Here is a 19,222-nt window from a genome sequence, read left to right on the forward strand (position 1 = left end):
TTTCTGTTACGTATACAAAAAAAACTGTTTACCGGGTCTTAGGGAAGGTGTTCATGAAAGAAATCCCATAAGAAATACGGCAAAAACTGCGATTTGTGTTAAAGTACCTAATTCATTTCCAAAAAATGAAGAATAACTCTGTTCGGAGGTTCAGTGTTGTATACTGCACCGAAAGACGTCGCTTACAAAAAAACAGGGGAAAAGCAAGCCTAATTGAGTAGACTTGAATTAATTATTAGCAAACATCGTGAAGTAACTTGTTTTCAAATCAATTGAAATTTTCTCTGAATATCGACATTTGAAGGGAAGTCTCTATGTTCTCGTATCAACTAAAATATTGAGAAAGCTTTCATTGAATTATTCCATTTTTTTCGCAAAATATTCAAAAGTGAAAAAAATGAAATTGAAAGCTATACATGAAAATATATTGCCATAAACTACCCAAACTCTCAAGTTAACAATTAGAATTACTATCATACTACTTTTGGAACACTGCTATGCAATAAACCATGTTGAAAAACCGTTTCACATTTTTTCTCCTCAATAATTAAGTATGTTCTCATTATGTTTTCATACTTTGAGCTACTGAAACCTATGAGAACGAAACTCAACTTCAAATTGTATAGCTGTACTAACTAATGTATTGATTTCGAATAAAAACCGCTGGGGTTTTATGGTTCAACTATAAACCTGACAAGATTTATGGCAGCCGTTGAGGATTTTCACAGTCGGTCTATATGTTAAAATAATTAGTTCACACCTTGATACTTATTGAGATTTCAACGAATAAGAGAAGTATTGGTTTTTTGTTTGGAGTTGATTGAATTCGTTTCTAACAAAACATCAAACTTCATAAATGCATTCTTCATGAATAAAGCTTGTGACATTTTGGAAATTTGAAAAGACAAAGAAAATGCATTGTTTTGCTGCAGGTTTCAATTATAGAAAATGGAGAAAAGCGTATGGGTTGAAAATGTAGCAAGGTTTGTATTACTAGTTCTCACAAGAGGAAAAAGAATATATAGTTCTACGAACATTCATTTATTACCATAATATATTTTTTATTCGATTAGATCGTAAACCTATAAGACTAGCCACGGCCATTATTGCCTTTTCAAGAACCACCTAAAGACGATTGGACCTACAATATTTTTACAAACTATTGTAAAAAAATGTTTCTTTCTAATTGGAAGTGAACTTTCCATACTTAAAGAAATGAATATACAATATTATTGTCAGTAGTCAACTTCCATGCTTATTCACTCATTTCACAGGTCATACATTTTACAGGGTACAGCGCGATGACCGTCGGTTAGCCGTATTTTATGAAATATTCGAATTCATATCCTAAAAATTGGCTAATATAGGTGTTTTCAATATGCTTTATCGAATGGAAATAATGAGGTTCCTCCAACACTTCCGGTTATGTATTTCATCAGTTCGGACTTCCATTGTCTAATATAATATAAATTGATTTGAAATCCCTAAACAAAATTAAAAAGATTAATCGAAAATAACAATTTTATGAAAAAAAAAACTGAAATTGCAAAGAAATAACAACCAAAAACCAACAACCAAAAAAAATAAAAAATAAAAAATTGATATATTATTGTTATATCCACAATCGTGTTCGGGTGATGATAACCAATCATCACCCGAAGACCATTGTGGATACTAACAATCGAAACGTCGTGACGTAACTTGGTATGGAATCTTTCAATTTTTATTTTTCATTCTTTGTTAATAATATTTTAAAATTTTTAATTTTCAGCTTTTATTGATATATCAATTTTTTATTTATTTTTTGTTGTTGCTTGTATGCTATTTCTTTGTAATTTCAGTTTTTTGTTTATAAAAATTGATACTTTCGTTTAATCTTTTTTATTTTATTTTTTTCAGGGATTTCAAATCAATTTATTTTATATTAGATAATGGAAATCCGAACTGATGAAATACACCACGAAACATTGTCAACCACCTTCAAACTTCCGGTTATACTGCATGCTTCTGAGGGTGGTGGCAGAGTGCACGCAAGTTATCGGTATGAAATTTAAAATAAACAAACGTGCAAAGGTCCATTCCGAAATGAAATGTACATCTCGTAAATGAAAGCATCCTGCATCATCTAGTATCAGAATAGTAGCAATGAAAATCAAGATTCAATCAATAAAATTTAAATTGTGCTTTACGATTACAGATTATGTCTCCTATAGTAGTTATTCTTTTCATGGATGAGTCAATGATGTACGGACCGAATGTTAATGGATTACGTTCGAAACTGACGAAATTTAAACTCAATACATTGAATAACTTGGCTGATCTTCATCTGATAACTGAAATCACCCTTTTTGATGGACTTTGCGACTCCTAAGTGGTTCTGGTCTTTCGAATGTCCAACAGTTTATACATTTCTTGGAACAGGTTGGACTCGAAATTTCTGACCTGGTACGAGTGCAGCTCCAATAGGACACCTAATCGACATATCCATTCCTTTACCAGGATGCCAGCGACGGTAAAGGCTTCCTAGTTGGGCAGGGCGTAGGCTTCGGCCCACTTACTGAAGTAGTTCATGGGTAGCAGGATGTATTTGTTCTGGGGCCAATTCAACTTGCCAATATCCACTCTTCAAATCCAAAGTCGAGAAAATTGTGGAGCCAACTAGCGTATCTAGAATGTAGTTGTCTTTCTTTGTCACGTTATTTAGTTGGCGATTATCCACGCAGAACCTTGTCGAGCCGTCCTTCTTCTTCACTAATACGACTGGTGAAGACCAGGGACAGTCAGAAGGTTCGATGACTCTTTCTTTTCCCATATCGCTTGTTTATCTCTTCTTGCGTCTTATTTCTTGGCAAGAAGGAGTCTCCTAGCTGATTGCCGGATTGATCGGGCATTCCCAGTGTCGATTCTGTGCTGAACCACATTTTCTTCTCCAATATCGAAGATTTCCTGATACTTCTTAACTAATTTCCCCAATTTGGATTGGTGGGTTGGTGGTATGTCGTTGGAGGACATGTCAATCAACTTCTACAACTCTTTCGGCAAGTTGTTGGCTTGGCTAACCGAACTGCGTACACCACATATCACAGAGGAAATGGACCAACTGTGCCCCAGCATTGTTCCCTTCTTCAAGGTCACGAGAAAGTAGTTGATTTTCATGATCCTGACCGGCACAACTTCATTAACACGCAACAGAGTCTTCCCCTGTGCGATTCTTCGTCCAATTTTCTCATCGTGTATCTTGGGCTCGAACGTTACTACCTTTCCACTGCTCGCAATTCCGTCCAGGCGAGCTTCCAGGATTGTTTCAGCCCTCTCAGGTACTCACACGTCTTCAGCCAACAAGACCCTGATCATCTCTTGGCTTCTTCTATGAAGCACCAGCTCTTCTCCGCCAACACGTAGGACGCCGTCTTTAAAATTCAGCTCGAACCCCATGGAATTCATTATGTCCACTCCAATGATCGCATCGTCCTCGATGTCCGTCACCAATGCTCGATGGTGCAATTCAGTGCTGCCCAACATCAATTCAATTGATAGCTCTCCGAATACAGTGGCTGGCTCCCCTGTTGCAGTGCGTAGCTACCAACTTGATGGTTCAATTCTTGTCGGTGTTTTGGCAAAAGGTTGTACCTGTATCTAGCAGCATTGTGTAGGGCTTGTTGTTGATGAGGACGTCTACAAAAACACCTTTGTCCTGTCGATTCTTTGAATCCTGAACATTTGCACATGCCCAATTTTTCCAGCATTTTATTTGTTTTCTCTTAGGCAACACTTCCTTTATTACCTTTCTAATGGTGCCTAAATATTGTCAAATATGGAAAATAATCATGAAATAATTCAAATTAATTTAAGTAAATACATGAATTGAAAGATGTTCCAACCTCAACTTCAATATTCTAAAACAAAAACACGCAGTATTCAGAATTCCATCTTTTAATATTCCAAGTTCATAGACATCGAAATTGATACGATCACAGAATATAGATATATAAAACAATCTCCAAATACGCAAACTGTGCACAGATTGTATACTGAGCATTTCACCTTAGTACAGTGACCGGATCAAAGTTGTAATGTCAACGTATAAATCTTCATAAATATTGAGGGAGGTCAAGATCAGAAAGAGACAGTATTGAGAAATTCATTCAGTATTTAATTGATCTTCAGAAAATGCAGCACATCTCCTTTTCTTCGATCCTGCTGGGTGGCAGTATGATGTGAGTTTTTGGTGATTCATTGTATTTTTGATTAACACTTTAGTGTAAGTTAATTTATATATATATATATATATATATATATATATATATATATATATATATATATATATATATATATAGAAACAGAAGTTAATATCGGACATAGCACTCATGAAAGTGGCAAACCATAGACACGTGTTTCGGGCTTATGGCCCATCATCAGTATGGTGCAGCCAAGTGTATATATATATATATATATATATATATATATATATATATATATATATATATATATATATATATATATATATACATATATATATATATATATATATATATATATATATATATATATATATATATATATATATATGCTGAACTGGCTTTTCGGGTATTTGATCCGTGTATGTGATATTATCTCTAATTTCACCTATCACATACACGGATCAAATACCCGAAAAACCAGTTCAGCATATTCCTATCCGTGAAAACTTCAGATTTCATATATACAGGGTGTCCCTGGACTTCCTCTTTTCCTCTCGGGAATGTATAGATGGGGTCAAAATATCACCAGTACTTCATATAACTGTTTTTTCCTAAAAGTCTTCGTAACCAAGTTACGGGCCCTCGAAGTTACAAAATGAAAAATGTTTTTCTTTGATAACTTTTCAAGTGAATATTCAAAATCATCCAAATTTTGGTAATTGACTAAACAAATGAATTCCGTCGATGAGCTTTCATGCAGGAGTCAGTTGTTTTGCTACAAAGTCAGGAACGGACTACCCCCGATGGTCCACACCCCAAAACTTTGAAATGACAGATATTTTTCAATATTTTTCAACAAAATAAGGTTACTTGGACAATTTTATGAATAAAAGTATTCGTGTGGAAAGGCGATCGGAGCAACGAGTCTTGATAAAAATGTAGTTCTACTCGACGACATCAAACCCGCTCGTCCACCATTATTTGAAATGAATAATTATCAAAGCAGAAATAATAATGATAACGTTGGTGATATTTTGACCCCATCTATACATTCCCGAGAGGAAAAGAGGAAGTCCAGGGACACCCTGTATATATATATATATATATATATATATATATATATATATATATATATATATAAATTCAATTAAGTTTTAAATAATTTCTTTCATGGATGGATGAATGATTGGTGAAACAAGAATGAGAGAATTTAATAGCTATTTCATCCAGTAAAATTACAGTTTTTTCTTTTTTTCAATATATTTCAAATAAATGTTTTCGTTCGTTGTTCAATCATCAGCTTCAGTTTCGTTTCTGATTTGGTGGTGGACGGACATGCCGACAGCGACCGTCCACAAAGAAGGCACGCGGACGCCATTGTTGGGGATGAAACTCAGTTTGTGTTGTGAATGTCTGCCGTCATAGAACGTGCAATCATTAAATTAAACGTTTTTGTGAACAGTCTATAAGTGTTGAAGAGAAACAGCACTCCCATTCACGCCGGTTGGAGGCCGGGGTGGACCGGATGTCCACGTGGAGACAGGATTTTATTGAATAAATATGTTAATTATGTGTAAAAAGTCTAGAAGTCTCCAAAAAATATCAAGTGTTTTTTTATATATTAAAAAATTTAGATAAAAAAGGGGTGGCAGCATTGCTGCGTGCAAGTCATTTCGAACATAGTTTATCCTTAACCTATTATTTCAGTCAATTTTCCATGTTTCCCTTCTCCTCCAATTATGAGTGATACACTTTCTCATAACTGTTCATCAGCTTAGAAAGAAAAGTATTATTGAAGTTGAGCAATCGTTAAGAATATCTGTTCATTGAGCTTCTTATGATTGCCAATGGATAATTTGACAAATTTTTCCATTTCTTGTCTGCATGTAATTTTCGAGAGTATGAGCGGTACATCTTCCAATATCTGTTTCATCAGCTTGGAACTATACTGTTGAGATTATAACTTAACGTATGAAATATCTGTTCATCCAGCTCCTTACGATTATTACGATGATTTCAACATTTTGCATTCGTATCTGACTTTTTGATATATAAATGAAACACCTACCAATATCTGTTACATCAGTTTGGAATATGTATCATAATGTTTGCCTAATTACAGGGAATACCTGCTCCATCAGCTCGTTTCAGTTGGCAACTATATATCATCAATTAGTTGAATTTCTATGATATTTTTTTTTCTAGTCAACTTTTGATATTTGTTCGGCAATGATTCGAAAAAATCCTAGTCGTCGTCAACGTCAGCTCATTGAGTAAATAATATACTTAATATAATGAATAAGAATATTGACACAAAAAAGTTGTCCATTTTTGAGTTTTATTTGCTGTTCGAAAGTTTTTTTTCCTGTATTCGATTCATTGTCCATATCAATCAGGTTTATTTCGTAACACATGTATTTTTTCTGATTTTGCTACTCTTTTATAATCATTAGAGTGAGTTATCATATGTACCTAATTGACGTTTATATTTTCCATTTTTTTATTTTATCTGCTGTTTTCATTGTAATAATTTTCAATTCACATAAGTAATATTTAGTTGATATAACGGCGTGAACAAATAGACATAATATCCATCTCAGTAAACATACGTGTGCTCCAAATGAAATTCTAATCGGATATGATATCTTACATCTACCTTCATGAAAAAACTCCCTGGCTACTATTTTTGCTAAGATAACACGAACGAATTGTTCGGGTGATGACAGTCATCACCCGAAGACTATTGTAGATACTAACTATCGAAACGTCGTGAACTAACATGGCTTGGAATCTCTTAACTTTTTATTGTTATTTTCATTTTATTTCTTTATTTTAATTTCCTGTTCAATCGTTCTATTTTTACTTGTATTTTATTTATTTCATTTCAGGTTATTTTTGCTTAATATAATTATTATTTTCAGCTATTCATTTTTATTTCTTCTATTTTAGTTGTGTCAGGGATTTCAAATCATTTTATATATTCAGGGGTCTCCAAACTTTGAAGCCTTCGGGCCATAATGATTTTTTCAGTTTGTTCCAAGGGCTAATTTCTGCCCTCAACTATATTTCTAGACTAGGATAGTCGCAAAGTGCGTGACCTAAGCAAACTCACGCTTTTTTGCATTTCAATTATTATTGTGTATTGTGAAACTTAACGACATCTAGTGGCGAGTAGTGGTACTATGTACTATCTTTTTCAGCTACCCGCTAGGTGGCATTAGGCGTAATTAAATATTTGGAATTACCGCGTTGGTTCGAGAAAGTTCTGGTTTTACCTAGTGTATTCCAATCACCTCGAGATGGCAGTAATAATTGCATATAAAAAGGCTAGCGGCGCAACTGCGAGTTAGTCTGCGTAGGAAAGGCGAAGGAAGCGAAACTGTCTATTGTGAAATAAAGTAACACCCGTCAATAAAAGTATTTTAATTTGGCGAAAAATCGGCAGTGAATGCAGAACGTTCCAAGAAAAATGGAACTTTCAGTATTTTGTGATTGAGTCCAGTAATAAGGCGCTATGTTTAATTTGTAATGAAACCATAGCTGTTCTTAAAGACTATAACATTAAGCGACACTATGAATCGAAACATCTTCAAAGTTACTCCAAGTATACAGGAAGTTTGCGGAAGGAAAAATTTGAAGCTTTGAAACGCGGACTCAAATCGCAGCAATCTTTGTTTAACAAAGCGAATACTGAACAAGAGTCTGCAACTCGCGCTAGCTTTCGTGTGACTCTTGAAATCGGAAAACGTGGCAAACCATTCACCGATGGAGAAATGATAAAAGAATGCTTGATTGCAGTAGCCGAAGAAATATGCCCCGAAAAGGTAAATTTATTTAAAAGTGTCAGTTTGTCAGCAAACACCGTGGCTCGGAGGGTGCAAGACATCGCAGAAAATATATCATCTCAACTGTCTGACAAAAATGGACATCATGAGTGGTTTTCTCTAGCATTGGATGAGTCAACGGATGTGTCAGATACTGCTCAGATGTTGATTTTTATTTGCGGAGTAGATAAAAGCTATGAAGTGTATGAAGAACTTCTTGATATTGATAGTATTCACGGCACGACAACTGGGGCAGATATTTTTAAGGGAGTTGAAAATGCCATTAATAGAAAGAACCTTCGATGGAGAAATTTGAAATCTATAACAACTGATGGAGGCAAAAATATGTATGGTAAAAATAAAGGAGTGGTTGCATTTGTGTCAAAGGCTGTAGAAAATGATGGTGGTTCAAAACCATTAGTCTTACATTGCATCATTCATCAACAGTCCTTGTGCGGAAAATGTTTGAATATGTCTGAAGTTCTAAAACCAGTCATATCAGTTGTTAACTTCCTCAAATCCACTGGGCTGAATCACCGGCAATTCCGCGAGTTTATTCAACAGAGTGGGGAAAATGATTTACCATATCATACTGCCGTACGCTGGCTTACTTGCGGAAAAGTCCTTAAGCGCTTTTTTGAACTTCGAGCAGAGATCGAAATTTTTTTAAATGAGAAGCAGCGCCCTTTTGCCGATTTAGAAAATAGTGGATGGATGTGGAAGTTAGCCTTCTATGTCGATTTGACAAATCATATGAACGAACTGAATTTGAGATTGCAAGGAGAAAATCAGTTTCTCCCTGATTTATAAACCAATATCAAATCCTTCAATCGCAATTACGTAAAAAATGTTTCACGCATTTTGAAACATGGGAAATATTCAGCCACACTACAGAGACTGAATTTCCCGTCAATTTTGCTATCGAAACTTTGAGTGCTTTGAAGACAAATTTTGATACTCGTTTTTTAGATTTTGATGTCATTGCGAATGAAATTAAGCTTTTTTAAAATCCTTTTGATTCCGACATTGAAACCCTGGCTCCGGAAGTCCAAATGGAAATTATTGATTTACGGTGCAGTGATATGCTCAAGAACAAATATCAAAATTCATCTTTGTTGGAATTTTATAAGAGTCTTCCACTGGAACAATTTGATAATTTGCATAAATTTGCTCGTGGGTTGTTTTCTGTTTTTGGTACTACTTACTTGTGTGAGAAAACGTTTTCCAAGATGAAGTACACAAAGAATGTTTACAGATCTCAATTACATAAATCTCATTAGTGTTTTTGTTTTACTGTGATTCATTTCAATTATTTGTTGATTATTAATATGCTTAAACTTAGGTACTTGACTCAAGTTTTCTTTGTCATCATTTCTGTCGTTTTACCTTTCAAGTAAATAAAACCGAGTAATTATCATTGTGTGTTTTCTTCTTCAACTTATCACAGCAATAGTAACAACAATTGGGTAATCATTGGCTGTCGAGAGCCAGATTGATGACAGTAAATCATTGGCTGTCGCGGGCCGGATTGATGACACTGGCGGGCCGGATTTGGCCCGCGGGCTGTAGTTTGGAGACTCCTGTATTAGACAATGTAAGTCCAAACTAGTGAAATTCATGCAAACTCTTTCCTTTGAGATTGAAGCTCACTAATTCATTTGCCAAAAATAGTGATGGCGAGACTGATATCAAGAGGTATTAAAAAATGATGGTCTTCAAAAATTTTATTAAAACATTTGTTTAAAGGTGATTGACAATTGCCATTCTTAGACGTATTGGTGAAGGGGACCGACACTAAGTGGGAAACAACTGTATACCGAAAACCCACTCACACGGGACAGAATCTGAATCACGAATCCAACCACCATCAATTGAGGGAAGGTTTCGAGAAGGAACTAGACAGCTAGTGTAGATATACGCAACATATGGAAACCCATCATCAAGCGAAAAATGACCAACTCCCGCCAAACGGTTATCTTCCACTAAACCAGTGAAGCGGAAAAAATGGAAAGCGGGGATAAGTGAAAGTACTCGAATGACCCATTAATAGTGATCTCTCGGAGGAATCAGTCAAGTTATCACCTGAAGACGATTATGGATACTAATAATCGCAACGTTGTGAACTAACTTGGGTTGGAATCTCTAAACTTTTTTCATTCTTCATTTTTATTTTTATTCAATTGTTCTATTTTACTTGTATTTTATTTCACCATTATTTCATTTCAGGTTTTTTTTTGCTTAATATAATTGTTATTTTCAACTGTTAATTTTAATTTTCTTCTTTTTTAGTTCTTTCAGGGATTTCAAATCATTTTATATAATATCAGACAATGGTCCAAACTAATGAAAATGAAAGTCCAAACTAATGAAATTCATAATGAAATTTATTAGAACATGTTTCACATGGCATTGTTACACTTCATACATAACTCTTTTTCACAAAAAGTTTTGTTCTCAAATACTATTGTTCACTATTTGTTGCATAATCTTAAGCGCCTTCCCTATAACAAAATTAAATTTGTTAAAGTATGCTCTGTAAATGCATGTAATTCTTCATGAAAATTAGTAATTAGAAATGTCGAGAGTATAATATAATATTAAACAAAAAGTAATTCATCTAGTTAGGTACCTATTATACAGAAAAATTCCAGAACTGTGAATTGTTTTATGAATGAGTATTCTGACTCGAACTAAAATATGCACGCACTTTCAAACATAAAAAAATCAAGAATAGTTAAAACATAATAATTAAAGAATAGTAATTAAATAAAAATGCAAATACAAACCATTTTTTAGTTGCATTTAGTTTTTTCAAATACAATTTTACATACAATTAATTGAAGCAGTAATTACATAGAAAAAAACAGTAATAAATGCATTTTGACACACACTACCTGTCAGAAAAAGTACAAACAAGTCAATGTCACCACATGGTTTTATTTTTATTTTGTATGGAAAGTAATAGGTAATAGCATCTCAGACTGATGATCTGCAGACAGATGTTTGTAATATTATGAGAAATAAAGGAAGCATATATAACGTGTTAGGAATCACCCATTAAAAGGTAAGACTTCATTAATCCTTAGCTCGTACAAGTTTCGACTTCTGAGGGTTGTCGCTCGTAGGGGTACGACAGCTGGTTAACGGAAAAACAGATTTTGAACAGATGTATTGAAAAGGTTAGAATTGATGGTTATGTATTGAAGAAGAATCATTTATATAGGTAGACTATACACACGAGATGAAAAGGCAGACTGTGGAGAACTCTCCCAAAGCTGCATGAAATTTTTCATTTTCAAAGGTGTGTAAAATTGCTAGGTATTCATGACAAATAATGATAATGATAATATGAATTTTTTAAGAGGCATGAAATGAAATGCACACATATGAGGTCTTTAGAGAAAAGACAATAGACAGGATGTTGTAGGAAGTACGACACAGAAAGTTGTCTTAAGAAAAGACAAATATGATGTTTCAAGATGTAGAAAGTTACTATGTCATGGTAATTATGAAGAAAGGTGAAAGAAAATAAAGAGAATAATAATATATGCAATTCACATGTGGTTTCTAATATATATTTATCAGATATAATTCAATATTCGTCGTTGGTAATAGCCAGGAAAGTAGTTGTTTTCGATAGATATTTCCAATAGCTGTTTATTTTCAATGAAAAAAAAATAAATTGCTATTGCTTTTTTCAATTTCCTATTATTCAGTGAAATGTATATTGTGGCATAAATGTTACTTATATATACACACAGCGAACGGCAGTTCTTCGTCTGGCGGCATTGGGCATGGGTTCAAGTCTAAACTAAGTATCGTTTGATAGCACAAAGAAATGTTAGGTGCCACTAGAATTTGATTTTATGAAACCCAGAAAACAAAATATTGAGAATGACAGAGCCTTATGAAATGAAAGTCAAAATCTAAAATTATAATTTATTACTACAATAATTTTTGTTTATGGCGTAGAATGATGATAAGATACAATGAGTTATGTACAAAATCTGGGACACTACCCAAGATAATTATGAACGAATATGTTTTGTCTATTACATGGATGATGAATAAAAATAATAGGATTTTATACCTTTTAAGGAGCTTCAGAATCAGCTCTGCCTTAGACGGTATATTGGTGATGGTGAACGTGTATGGTGGATGTGCCAAACAGGGTGCCTGGTGGATTCACTTCCAGTCGAAGTGAAGACTAGATTCAAACACATCAGCTGATATTGGTGGAATCAAATCTGTCTTGCAATGGAACCTGCATTCTGAACACTTCAATAAAACTATACATCAAACTTGGGATACATCTACAGAGTTTGGGACACTGTTACGGTTGAAAGTACTGATACGGTACAATTACAACAGGAAGCTGTTGAACAGGACCTCGTGGTACCCGTGCTGGATTTCTTGAAATCAGACTCGAAAAAGGAAACTCCAGGAATGGATTATTTTTTCTCAAATTATAGTGAGTAAAGATCATCAAGCCCCAATGGAGAAACCCTATGAAATAAGGGACAACCAATTTCAAGATACAAAAAAAAGGGAAAATGGCGAAGGGAAGCTTGCAAGATTTAAATACTGAAATTACATACCTATCGGGTTCAAAGGATAAACTTGCTCTCAACAGAAACAAACTAAACACCAAAATCACAATCTGTGCGAGCATATCCTCATCGCAAAAGAAAAATTTCACAAAGGAAACCAGTGCTTATGGCTCGCCACTCTGAAGTTACGCCGTCATCCAAAATAGAGGACCTTCTTTTTTCATTTCAAAAAACTTCTTAAAAATCAACCTACAGCGCATTTTGACTGGCGCACATTCCAAGTCGAAACGGTGACGTCAGACAAAGTACCTTGAGTTTCATTATTTTCGAACAGGTTAAGATTTGAACTGGAAATAATAAAATTTATGTATACACATATATATTGATGTTGTTAAATGACGAAAACTAAAATGCCAAGAACTTCCACCTAATGTTAAAAGGACTACTAGAAGAAAAGAATAGTTGTTTCGACCCGCCAGATGGCATGTCTAGAGATTCACGTTTCGTAGTGTTGAATAAACAACGAACGCACCGAGTGTGGAAGGATGATGAGAACAGAACACATTAACCGATCTGCTCTCGGAACATGAAAGAAAATATCCTTCAGCTGATTGAAAGTTAGAGGTCGACATCCGATTGTTTATTTTCTGATGACAGATGAAAATATTCAAGTTCACCACCAGCGCAAATAGACGATCCAAGGCTAGAAAATACATAAATATAACGACGAAAATATATACAAATATATCAATGCATGATAACTAAAGTGATTATACTCTTCAGTAACAGGTGAGTAAATGTAACAATATATAGTACAATTTTATAATAGAATTACTTATACACATCACGTAAAATTGTCTCTTTTGATTTACAGGAATCCTACTAGTAGTGTAATCTGTAGAAGACAGCATTTATGAAAGTTTTGTGTGCTCTACCTGATAGAGTACAATTATATGACATCTTAAAGGTAGGTAATAGAGATATACATTTATCATCTGAAAGATTGAACAATGTTGTAGATAAACAAATTAGGGCTTAAAATCTAAGATTTATACAACGCATAGCAACCAGAGGAGAGTTTGTTGTTTAGTGCTCTTACATGTTCCTCAAATCTTAGCTCCTGATCGATGTTTATGCCTAAGAATTTTGTGTAGTTTTTTTTGACAATAGCATCGTTTCCCAGCCTCAATTCCGGTAGAGAGCACTTAAAAGTCAGGATGTTTGTTTTTTTCAAATTCATAGACAGAAGATTTGCTCCAAACCAATTTTTTATTTGCTCGAGATCACTAGAAATAGAGTTATGAAGATCTCTCTCGTTTTTGTTGTGCCATAATACTGTGGTGTCATCTGCGAAAAGCGTGAAAGAGCCAGCTATGTTAAGGCTGGTCAAGTCATTTATGTATATCAGGAATAGTAATGGCCCCAAGACTGAGCCTTGGGGTACTCCTGTTTTCACTCCCTGTATACTAGAAACAGAGCTGGTTTTCACATATTGTTGTCGATCGATAAGGTACGACTGGAACCACGACAAACCCTTGTCTCTTATCCCATAGTGGTGAAGCTTTTTTAGCAGTATTCCATGATTTACACAGTCAAAGGCTTTCGACAAATCACAGAACACCGCTGCCGTAGCTTCCTCTGAATTTAAATTGCTGTATGTCTGCTGCAAAAATGAAAATACCGCATCGGTGGTGCTTTTTCCTTCTTGAAATCCGAACTGATTGGAATTTATGGTTTCGTTCAAGATCAGGTTTTTGTTCAGTCTTGATTTGACTAATTTCTCAATCAATTTCCCTAGGGCCGGAATGAGCGATATAGGCCTCAAATTGGACGGATCGTCCCTGTCACCCCCTTTATGCAAAGGAATGACAACTGATGTTTTTAGGAAAGACGGGAATATCCCCTGGCTAAACGAGACGTTGATCAAGCGAACCAGCACCTCTATAAAGCAGTTGTGGGTAAATTTTCAAAAATTCTCAGAGAAAGATTATCCATTCCTGAGGTCTTTTTGTTTCTCATTCCTCTAATGGTATTCATGACTTCGTAACTATTTGTAGGAAGTAATTCAAAACATTCCCTGATATCCACCTCATGAAGATATGTTAAGGGATCATGTGTACTCCTTATTTTGCTCGTCAGAGATTCGGCGATAGAACAAAAATAATTGTTTATAGTGTCAGGGGATAGAGCGATTTCAATAGTTTTTTTATTTCCTTGTCTATCTATTAATTCATTTACAATGTTCCACGTTTCTCTTGATTTGTTATCCGCTTTATGCATTCTTTCAAAATAGTAATTATGTTTTGCCTTTTTCATCAGTGACCTGTAGATTCTTCTATAATTATTATAGTAGGATAAAAAAGATCCATTCACGCAGTACTTTCTAATATAGTGGAGGCATCTCATGTTTTTGGCAGAGGTTCTGATACCTCTTGAGATCCACGGTTTTTTCTTTTTAATTTTTATGATTTGGGTAGGGAATGCCTTTTCGAAAATTTCACAAATTTTCTTATGGAACACTTCGAAGGATTCCGTGGACAGGAAAATAGATTCCCAGTCAAAGTTGGAGCATAAGTAAAAGAACTTGCTATAATTTTTCCTACTGTACAACTTCCCCCATTCGAATTTTCTTTTATCTTGAAAAGTATTCAGATTCACTGTACTTGAAATCGCGTCGTGATCTCAGAGATCGGATGACAAGACAGAACATGTTATATCATTTTCATCGAATGTGCTACAGAAATAATAAATTAATGATGAAGAATAACTGGTTATCCTAGTAGGAGATGTAACGTGCATCGTGAGGTTAAAAGAATCAAATAAGTTTGAGAGTTTTTGAGTAGGTGGAGATGGATTATCAAAATTAATGTTTAGGTCACCTGTGAGAATAATATTAGATTTGATAGGAATATTCGAGAGAAGGCACTCTAACTTATGAATGAAAATGTCAATATTTGATGAAGGCGTTCGATATAAGCAAATTATGTAAAGCGAATGTTTTTTTTCATAAATCATAGAAAATTCAAAAACCTTCTCTTCGATAATATCGTTTTGCTCGAGGACAGAGTTGAAGGAAAATGACTCAAAAATGTCGTCGCGAATTAAAATAGCAGTGCCCCCGTGTAAAAACCTACTTCTACAGAAAAGGGAGGCGACTGTGTAATTGGGAATTGGCAGTGGTTCTCCCATATTGAGCCAATGTTCAGTTAGATTAACAATACAGACAAAAAAAAGTCAGAGAAGTGTGTTTCCGTCCTCTAAAAAATTACAGTTTTTATATGATAGAAGCGAGCTTCTAGATTTTGTTGTCTGCGAATATAATAAAACATAATAAATATTCTACAACACCACTAATTCCTTTTTTCCTTTTCAGAGATCGGTGAGGCATTATTACGGTCCACATATGAAAAACATGAACACCCGGTTATCTTTATGATGTGAATTTATCCTTTGAATAAAAAAATTTCAGTATAACTTTAGTTCATGATTAAGTACTGTAAGTTGAATATGGTTCAAGTTGACCAAGTGAAACATAAGCTACACCTTGAAAGAAATAGCATTTGATAAGGATGGCATAATGCATGGCAAAAGAAAATGCACATGAGGTAACAACTGAATAGGCAGGTGACAAATAGTGTAAGGAATCCGGAAAAATTGTAAAACAGAAATTAATGTTGAATTGGGTGTGTCATAAGGAACCAATGAACGTTGAAAGTATGCTCAAGCATAATTCAAAAAGTATGCTCCAAAGTTGAAAAAGAAATTTTGTAAGGTATCTGCTATTTATTGTCAAATTAACTTTAATGTATATTATATGTACTCTAACCAATTAGATCAAACTGTCAAATTATTGATAACAATATAATGCAGTGACTTTTGTTGATTTTTTTTTATTCTCAAATTTATTAGTAACATAATCTAGCTATAAGAATAAAAATATATCATGAAAGAACTTACTGCCCAATTTCTCTCTTGTTTCATGCAATCGAGGCACCACCACACCCCAAGGCACTAGGAGGCAGTCACTACTTCGCTACTCCATCACCCCTGGTACGGTTTTTTACTCCAGGACATTCACACTTTCCTCGAACACATTTTGTCTCTTATTGTTTATTTTCCGCAAAACTGTATATGTCGAGTTGTTTTAATCGAGTCCAAAAACACTCATTTACTTTCATAAGTCAATTTTTCGCAAGAAAGGTCTATCAGTTTATATTTCCGTAGTCCAGTACTGTCCACTTCGCGAAAAACAACGAATCACCAGTCTCTCTGCGCGAAAAAATAGTCTTTCAGTCAATTTCCCCGCATTACAAAGATTGTCAGCATAAATGGATACAGATCTACTCCATTTGTGGTACGTTAATGTTTCTAGTATTTATAAATAATTTGAAAGATTGCTTCAAGCATTCACAAGTACTATTATATGCTGATGACTTAAAAATCTTCAGAAAAGTAACGACGATTAGATATTGCTCAAAGATTAAAGAAGACCTCAATGCTTCCAATAAATTTGCATGTATACCTTTTTGTAGAAACAGCATACATTTTCAATACTCCCTGGGCAATAATAATGAATTAAAGTCAACTATTCTGAAAAAATCGGGCGGTCATTTGGTAGCCGGGCGGTTCGACGTGGGTGCTTTGTTCACTTAGTCAATCGGCCAATGTGTGAGTCGATGATTCAAGACGCATGCTTCACTCTCGATTTTCACTTGCTATCGTCCAACCCGTGTTAGGAATCACAGGTGAAAAGGTAAGAACCCGTTAGTCCTTAGCTCGCGCAAGTTTCGACTTCTCAGGGTTGTCATTCGTAGGGGTGCGGTAACTGATTAACATTTTTTGGACATATTTTGATACAAAAATGATTTTCAATCCCCATTTGGATTGTGTAATAATTTCCTGCAGCAAATCCTTGGGATTTTCCATAGAATATGGAAAGCCTTTAACAACGAACAACTAGGCGGCAATCAAATCTATTTACTATGTTTTTGAAGATGAGTAAAATCTGAAATCTGAAATCTAGCCCACATTTTAATACACATACATTACGATTAGAAATGCTCCAGAACAGATTTGTTAAGTTTTTGCACTTCAAAATAACGAAGATGTATGTAACACTTGGCATTGGCAGGTTGGCTGTCCTTGTTCATCTTCCACTGCCTGAACCACTGAGCATTGTGTTTTTGGCTAGTGCATTGACTTGGGATGTGGGGGTTGAGCAAACCGGCCATCGGATGCCTGCTTCCACATAGCCCCGCTGAATACCGGAATGACAAAATCACTTGTGGTTCTGTTATTCTCTAACTGAATGGCATCCCAACGATGGCTTAATCCTAAGGTATGTGTATCCGTGCCGAGAGGATGAATGACACTGAGCCTATCAGCTGTCTCTACGGAACCTTAGAGATACCACGCGCCCTCTCGTCGTAGCATCGCCTTGTCGCAGTAGTGCGGGGCTCTGCCGTGATTGACCTTCTTTCCCTAGCTACTGATGGGACTTTTATGGACAGAAGAAACTCAAATTCTTTCTGACGCTGAGTCTACAGAGGAGATGGATGTTGAGCTTACGACTCCATCTGACCTTCCTGTAAATTTAGATCAAGAGCGAGTCTACAGAGGAGATGTACGACTCCAACTGATCTCCCTGGTAAATTTAGATCAGAAGCGAGACCTTCTCAAATCTCCAACTCCTGATCCAATAAACGAACCTAAAAAGAGATTCGGTGGTGCAGCCAGGAAACGACTGAATCGTCTCCTCAAGAGCGGGGTACCTTATGAAACTGCTTTGCACCAAATTCTTGAGAGGCGTACACAGAATCTGTCTCAGGTGGAGAAACAAACCCCCATGAGCCGCGAAAAAGCCCTGCACGGTTGAATCTAAGGCATCCCCAGGTGTAGCTGACGTGCATAAACCGTCATATGGGAAGATTGTCGCGAGTATCAAGGTAGAAATCTTGCACCTTGACTATCCGACTACCACATTAACGATGAAACAGCAGAGCATATACTTTGTGTCTGCCCCGCTGGGGACCGAATCAGGTTTTTAGAGTTCGGCAGAGCCGTTTTTTTTACCATCTGACATGAAAAATCACTCACCATACAAACTAATCGGCTTTGTCAAGAAGCTGGGTTCATTTGCTCGGGTGTGAATAGGTGTGCTCCACAATAACCCCTTGCGGGTTGCGGTGGAGGGTCGTATAAATCCACTCACTTTAGTCCTAACCTAACCTAATCTAACACTTGGCATTAGCGAAATTCGATCTCGCAACAAAATACAGCTTCTAGAACAACGAGGAATACTATCCGACTTGGTGTTTTTTCATAAAATCATAACAAACTGTTATGACTCACTCAAACTAGTATCAATGATTCTTCATCACGTTCCTCAAAGGAACCCTAGAAATAGAAAATTACTTGCCAGACCGAATTTCAACAGAAATTTGGGCTAAAACTCTCCAAGTACTAGAATGTGTGATACTTCCAACAAATGCTGTAGTAGCGTAGATGTTTTCTCTATTACGTTGAATTCCTCTAAAATAACTATGAAAAGAATTTTCAACACATAGCAAAAATAGTGAATAATTGGTCAGTGCTATTCAAATTCGTTTCTGTACATGGGGATCTCGTAAATGATAAGAGATAGATAGAGGTAAATTGTGACAAAGTT

General features: G+C 35.4%; 1 long non-coding RNA gene across 1 annotated transcript; it reads left to right on the plus strand.

Moving 5' to 3' along the window:
* Positions 1-12,907: 12,907 nt before the first annotated feature.
* Positions 12,908-16,381, plus strand: LOC141483411 (uncharacterized). The gene is made up of 3 exons (XR_012466066.1): positions 12,908-13,344; positions 13,430-13,522; positions 15,929-16,381. It is a non-coding gene; the product is annotated as an uncharacterized lncRNA (long non-coding RNA).
* Positions 16,382-19,222: the final 2,841 nt, after the last annotated feature.

The sequence above is a fragment of the Leptinotarsa decemlineata genome, unplaced genomic scaffold (genome assembly GCF_025532065.1).
Source record: "Leptinotarsa decemlineata unplaced genomic scaffold, Ldec_3_MD MMD2_tig00003348_RagTag_RagTag, whole genome shotgun sequence".
Lineage (NCBI taxonomy): Eukaryota > Metazoa > Arthropoda > Insecta > Coleoptera > Chrysomelidae > Leptinotarsa > Leptinotarsa decemlineata.